Genomic DNA, 8217 nt, shown 5'->3' with positions numbered 1-8217 from the left:
TGGACAACTTTCTAGACATATACCAGGTAACAAAGTTAAATCAAGATCAGGTTAATGATCTAAACAGTCCCATATCCTCTGAAGAAATAGAAGCAGTCATTACTACTCTCCCAACCAAAAAAAGCCCAGGACCAGATGGGTTTAGTGCAGAGTTCTACCAGACCTTCAAAGAAGATGTAATCCCAGTTCTTCACAAACTATTCCACAAAATAGAAACAGAAGGTACTCTACCCAACTGATTCTATGAAGCCACAATTACTCTGATACCTAAGCCACAAAAAGACCCAACAAAGACAGAGAACTTCAGACCAATTTCCCTTATGAATATCGATGCAAAAATCCTAAATAAAGTTCTCGCTAACCGAATCCAAGAACACATCAAAACAATTATCCATCCTGACCAAGTAGGTTTCATCCCAGGGATGCAAGGATGGTTCAATATACGGAAATCCATCAATGTAATCCAGTATATAAACAAACTCAAAGACAAAAACCACATGATCATCTTGTTAGATGAGGAGAAAGCATTTGACAAATCCAACACCCTTTCACGATAAAAGTCTTGGAAAGATCAGGAATTCAAGGCCCATTCCTAACCATGATAAAAGCAATCTACAGCAAACCAGTAGCCAACATCAAAGTAAATGGTGAGAAGCTGTAAAAAATCCCACTAAAATAAGGGACTAGACAAGGATGTTCACTCTCTCCCTACCTATTCAACATTGTACTTGAAGTCCTAGCCAGATCAATTAGACAACAAAAGGAGATCAAGGGGATACAAATTGGAAAAGAAGAAGTCAAAATATCACTCTTTGCAGATGATATGATAGTATATATAAGTGACCCTATAAATTCCACCAGAGAACTCCTAAGCCTGATAAACAGCTTCAATGAAGTTGCTGGATATAAAATTAACTCAAGCAAGTCAATGGCCTTTCTGTACACAAAGGATAAACAGGCAGAGAAGGAAATTGGGGAAACAACACCATTCTCAATAGTCACAAACAATATAAAATACCTTGGCATGACTCTAACTAAGGAAGTGAAAGATCTGCATGACAAGAACTTCAAGTCTCTGAAGAAAGAAATTAAAGAAGATCTCAGAAGATGGAAAGAACTCCAATGCTCATGGATTGGCAGGATCAACATTGTAAAAATGGCTATCTTACCAAAAGCAATCTACAGATACAATGCAATCCCCATCAAAATTCCAACTCAATTCTCCAAGGAATTAGAAAGGGCAATCTGCAGATTCATCTGGAAGAACAAAAAACCTCGGACAGCAAAAACTCTTCCCAAGGATAAAGGATCCTCTGGTGGAATCACCATGCCTGATCTAAAGCTGTACTACAGAGCAATTTTGATAAAAACTGTATGGTTCTGGTATATTGACAGAGAAGTAGAGCAATGGAACAGAATTGAAGACGCTGAGATGAACCCACACACCTATGGTCATTTGATCTTCGACAAGGGACCTAAAACCATCCAGTGGATAAAAGACAGCATTTTCAACAAATTTTGCCGGCACAACTGGCAGTTATCATGTAGAAGAATGGGAATTGATCCATTCCTATCCACTTGTACTAAGGTCAAATCTAAGTGGATTAAGGAACTCCACATAAAACCAGAGACACTGAAACTTATAGAGGATAAAGTAGGGAAAAGCCTCGAAGATATCGGTACAGGTGAAAAATTCCTGAATAGAACAGCAAAGGCTTGTGCTGTAAGATCGAGAATCGATAAATGGGATCTCATAAAGTTGCAAAGCTTCTGCAAGGCAAAAGACACCGTCAATAAGACAAAAAGACCACCAACAGATTGGGAAAGGATCTTTACCTATCCTAAATCATATAGGGGAATAATATCCAATATATATAAAGAACTCAAGAAGGTGGACTCCAGAAAATCTAATAACCCCATTAAAAAATGGGGCTCAGAACTGAACAAAGAATTCTCAACTGAAGAATACCAAATGGCAGAGAAGCATCTGAAAAAATGTTCAACATCCTTAATCATCAGGGACATGCAAATCAAAACAACCCTGAGATTCCTCCTCACACCAGTCAGAATGGCTAAGATCAAAAATTCAGGTGAGAGCAGATGTTGGCGAGGATGTGGATAAAGAGGGACACTCCTTCATTGTTGGTGAGATTGCAAGCTTGTACAACCACTCTGGAAATCAGTTTGGCGGTTCCTCACAAAATTGGACATAATATTACCAGAGGATCCAGCAATACCTCTCCTGGGCATATATCGAGAAGATGTTCCAACCAGTAAGAAGGACACATGCTCCACTATGTTCATAGCAGCCTTATTTATAATAGCAAGAAACTGGAAAGAACCCAGATGCCCCTCAACAGAGGAATGGATACAGAAAATGTGGTACATCTACACAATGGAGTACTACTCAGCTATTAAAAGGAATGAATTTACGAAATTCCTAGGCAAATGGATGGACCTGGAGGGCATCATCCTGAGTGAGATAACACAATCACAAAGGAACTCACACATTGTGTACTCACTGATAAGTCGATATTAGCCCAAAAACTTAGGATACCCAAGATATAAGATACAATTTGTTAAACACATGAAACTCAAGAAGAACTAAGACTAAAGTGTGGACATTGTGCCCCTTCTTAGAATTGGGAACAAAACACCCATGGAAAGAATTACAGAGATAAAGTTTGGAGCTGTGACAAAAGAATGGACCATCTAAAGACTGCCATATCCAGGGATCCATCCCATAATCAGCTTCCAAACGCTGACACCATTTCATACACTAGCAAGATTTTGCTGAAAGGACCCAAATATAGCTGTCTCTTGTGAGACTATGCCGGGGCCTAGCAAACACAGAAGAGGATGCTCACAGTCAGCAATTGAATGGATCACAGGGCCCCCAATGGAGGAGCTAGAGAACATACCCAAGGAGCTAAAGGGAACTGCAACCCCATAGGTGGAACAACATTATGAACTAACCAGTACCCCAGAGCTCTTGACTCTAGCTGCATATGTATCAAAGATGGCCTAGTAGGTCATCACTGGAAAGAGAGGCCCATAGGAATTGCAAACTTTATATGCCCCAATACAGGGGAATGCCAGTGCCAGAATGTGGGAATGGGTGGATAGGGGAGTGGGGGGGGCGAGTATTGGTGACTTTTTGGATAGCATTGGAAATGTAAATGAGGAAAATACCTAATAAATAAAATTAATTCAAAAAAAAAAGGAAGGGAAAGAGAGCCAGAAGGAGACTAATGCATCCTGTTTTCTGACAGCTATGGAAGTCTCTGTCCTACTCATACTGATCACATTGTATATGTAAAGTGGTTTGCTAAAATCATCAGTCAACTTTCTCTAATTCTTCCCCTGAACCTAATGATGATTATGTGCGATGCCTAATAAAATTACCTGAATTCTAAAAAAAAAAAAAAAAACAAAAAAGCCAGAATAAGTAATTTAAAAAGTTAAAAAAAATGTTCCCCTTTCAAAAACAATAAAATAAAATTTGTGAGGAAATTAAAAAAAGGCCAGAAAGGTCTGGCAAGATGGCTCAGTGGGTAAGAGCACTTACTGCTCTTCCAAAGGTCCTGAGTTAAAAATCCCTGCAACCACCTAGTGGCTAACAACCACCAATAATGAGATCTGATGCCCTCTTCGGATATGTCTGAAGACAGCTACAGTGTACTTATGTATAATAAACAAATCTTTGGGTGAGAGCAAACTGAGTTGCCTGGAGCTAAAAAGGACGACCTGAGAGAGGTCGTAAAGTTTCAACAACCACATGAAGGCTCATAAATATCTGTACATCTAGAGTGTACTCATATATGTAAAATAAATAAATAAATCTTTAAAAAATTAAAAACCCAGAAAAATGGTTTTAGCTTTAGAAAAAGCTGCATGTTTAGACTTTTAGAAAAATATTTTTGAGTCAAGTAATGTTGTGACATTGATCCGAGTCTCTTGTATCCTAGGGCAATAACCCTGCTTCCAATGTCCTTAAAATGCTAAATCTCTAGTTAAAGGGCTGTATTACAAGCAATTTTCAACCTTACTCATTTCAGTCACACAATGACCTGCCTTTTGTAAAAGGATCAGTATTTGAATGTGAAGCATGGCTTCTGCCTTCAGATTAGAACAGGAGGTACATTTCCTGCGTACATTGCAAGTTGAAAGCATGCAGAGAATAGGTAGTTCACAGATTAAGTTTGAGAAAGTCAACTGCAGAGGTAACCATTTTGAAGAAAGGCATGATGGTGCAAAGAGAGGGATTTTGTAATTCCCCAGCAATATATTACTCATGCATGGGGATAACAATTCTCTAGATTTATGGGTATAGACCTTGGGGAGATTATGTTTAACCAAATCTGTTGATCTAGTTGAGTCAGATCCAAATTTCGAATTAGGGGCTATTGGCTATAGCTGTGTGTCAAGTTACAGATTTCAGCAGCTAATATTTCACTCAATGATAAGATCATACATTATCCTATAATGCCATTTCCCTACCAGGGAATAAATGGGCTTCTCCTTTTGGAAGTCCCTCTAGCTATACATAGTTTCAATTATAGCTATCTTTTTAAGAAGTCAATTGTTTGTAACACTTTTTAAATTTCATTTTCTATTGCTCTGATCATGTATTTCTTTCTATTCTACAATGTCTCTGGAGAAAGAAGAATGTTATTCCTTTTTCTCAAATGCTTTGCCTATTTGTTTCTTTTCATTAGAATTTGTACTGTAGCTCAGGTTTACCTATTTGTATATAATTTCTTTGAACGACTCATCCTGCCTCTTTTTTTCCAATTCCTGGAGGGAGGCATGTAAATTGTTCCAACATCAGTTAGAACTGACTTTTCAGTGAGAAAAGGGAAACAATTGAATGAATGATTCCTACATCCTTGACTTTCATGGGGAAATATGAAAAAAGAGGAACTTCATTATGAATTGAGTTCACTGAACATCTTTGAAGTTGGTATAATCACATCAAAGCAAGGAAGGTGGAGGAAGGAAGGAAGGAGTTTTTCTGCTTGACAGTAGGTACCATTTTAAGTGGATTCTAATTTTATCAATGTCAGATGATCAATTGATGTCCAATCTGAAAAATTTAGGTGGTTTATGGAACAAGGAAATCAAGAATCTAGATAAGGCAATGAATTAATTTTTAGAAACTGTATGTCCGTTGTTAGCATGAGTTTAACCAACACAGAAGGTGTTGCCATATTGATGTGTCTGTGCCTAATAGGAATATTAATATTCCGATGGTTTTTTGTTTGTTTGTTTGTTTTGTTTCTTTATTTCAGACAGGGTTTCTCTGTGTAACCCTGGTTCTCCTGGAACTCACTCTGTAGACAAGGCTGGTCTCAAAGTCAGAAATCTGCCTGCCTATGCCTCCCAAGTGCTGGGATTAAAGGTGTGTGCCACCACTGCCTGGTGGATAATATTTCAATTTTGTTAAAGAGGCTGTTGATCACAGCCTACCTTTGGACTGAACACTGGGTCTATGATGGAGGAGTTGGAGAAGAAACTGAAGGAGTTGAGGGTGTTTGCTTCCCTGTGGAGGGAGCACCAATGTCAACTGTCCAGACCCCCTGGAGCTTCTGGGGACTGGACCATCAACCAAAGAGTACTCACGGAGGGACCCATGGCCCTGCAGACTATGTGACAGAGGATGTTCTTGTTGGACATCAGTGGAAGGAGCAGCTCTTTTTCCTGTTGGGGTTCAATGCCCCAGGGTATGGGAATGCCGGGGCATGAAGGCAGGGGGAAGCACCCTCATAGAGGCAGGGGGAGGGTGATGAGATAGGAGGTTTCCAGAGGGAAGACCTGGAAAGGGGAAAACATTTGAAACTTAAATAAAAAAAATCCAATGAAAGAAACAACAACAACCAAAATAATTCTGATTTTACAGTGAACATCCTCAGAGAGAAAATATGTGAGTTAATACCTGATCTGCTTTAGTACATATGTCTAAAACCTGAGTAATTTTCCACCACAAAGATGATTTCAACTTTTTCAAGTAAGTTTTAGGATTGTCCTAAAATGATTTAAGCTTATTCTTTCTCCCTATTGTTATGTCTCAAACCCTGACACAAATGACTAAGGTCCCTACTTAACAAATTAAGGCTGGCTAGAAAAAAACCACCCAAACCAAAAAAAATACACACAGAGAAACCAAAACTAAACAAACAAACAAACAAAACTCAAGAAAGTCCTTAAGGATATTCTATACATTCAAAATTTGGTGCCTATATAATTGTCATTAGAAAGTCGGACTCCAGCAGGTGATTCAAGTAGTTGAAGAAACCCACACCTACAAAACAAAACACACACACACACACACACACACACACACACACACACACACATCTTTGATCTTTGACAAAGACAAAATCATCCAGTGAAAAGGAAAATATTTTCAACAAATATTGCTAGTTCAACTGTGGCTATGCATGCGGAAGAATGCAAATTGATCCATTTTTATCTCCTTGTACAAATCTAAAGTCCAAGTACATCAAGGACTTACAAAAAAACCCACATATGCTGAATTGAATAAAAGATAAAGTGGGGGAGAGCCTTGAACACATTGGAAGAGGGAAGATTTCCTCAACAGAATACCAAATGCTCAGCTTCTAAATTCAACAATTTAGAAATGGGACTTCATATAATTCATATAATGAAAAGTTTCTGTAAGTCAAAGGATACTGCTAATAGGACAAAATGGCAACCCACGGATTGGGAAACACTTTTTTCAATTCCTACATTCAATAGAGGGTTAACATCCAAAATATACAAGGAACTCAAGAAGATAGACCTAGAGAAACAAGTAACTCTGTTAAAAAATGAGGTACAGAGATAAAGAAAGAATTCTCAACTGAGTAATCTTCAATGGCTAAAAAGCACCTAAAGAAATGTTCACCATCCTTACTCATCAGGATTCCCCAAGATGGTACCCGGGACAGCTGCCAAGTCTTATGACTGGCACCTGACTTCCTCATATCCCTCAAGATAGCCATGTACCTTGAGCTGCATTTTGCAGATGCACCAAGACGTAAGATCAGATGATGTAATGAAAGTAGTCCTGAACCAATGAACTGTGCCTACGTGGACTGGGGTGAGGGGGAGTGGACTGGAGAGGTTGGGGCATTTTTCTTCTGTTTCCTGCACATTGTTAAGTGCCTGAATAAACTGCCTTGAGAAGGACATTGGTTTCTTTGCTTCTTTTCTGCTGGTCGGAGACTGTAGCAACAAGTGGTGGCCTGTATGGGGACGTGATGAGTCCACAACTCTCAGCATCAGGGTAGCTGGCTGAAAAACTCCCAAGTAAGTGGGACGATTCAAGTTCTTGGTTAGAGACTATTAAGTTCCCGGATTAGGGACTATTGAGGTTCTCAGAGTGAGACAATTAAAGTTACACATGCATATAGTGTAGTGATCCAAAAATTAAAAGAAAAGCAATTGGTTGTAGCCCGGGAAAAGGTTCAGAAAGGAAAAGTGGTGAATTATTTAGGAAGAAAAATTTTTGATAGTCGAGTATCTCCCCAGAAAATTCAGATTCGGACGGATAATTTGAGAACACTGAATGATTTTCAAAAGCTATTGGGGGATATACAGTGGGTATGGCCCCTTTTGAGCCTAACCAACAAACAATTACAACCATTATATGATATTTTACCAGGAGATATAGAATTAAATTCTCCCCGGCAGCTTACTGATTCTGCCTGAGTAGCATTGAGTTTGGTTGAAAAGGGTATTCAAACAGCAGCATTAAAGAGAAGAGATTTATTCAGTCCTATTATTTTGTGCATCCTGCCCTCAGAGACCCAGCCTACTGGAATCCTCTGGCAGGGCGCCTCTTTGCTATGGATACATCACAAGATTTCACCTGCAAAAATCTTGTCTTATTACCTTGCCTCGGTAGCACTATTGGCCTTGATTGGCCTACAACAATGTATTCAATATTTTGGCAATCCCCCTCCGGAATTGATTGTTCCATATAATATGAAGCAAATAGATGTATTATCAGCTACTGTTGATGACTGGGCAATTTTGAGATGTAGCTTTGTGGGAAAGATGGATAATCATTTCCCTTAGGATCCCATTTTGCAGCTGATTAAAGCTCATCCAGTTGTTTTTCCACAAATTACTTCTCTAGTGCCATTGCCTGATGCCCCTTTAATCTTTACAGATGGGTCTAAGACAGGCTGTGGAGCATATTTGGTCCATGGC

Source organism: Mus caroli, unplaced genomic scaffold, assembly GCF_978045245.1.
Source record: "Mus caroli unplaced genomic scaffold, Mus_caroli_1 scaffold_18, whole genome shotgun sequence".
NCBI lineage: Eukaryota > Metazoa > Chordata > Mammalia > Rodentia > Muridae > Mus > Mus caroli.
Note: the sequence above shows the minus strand (reverse complement) of the source record.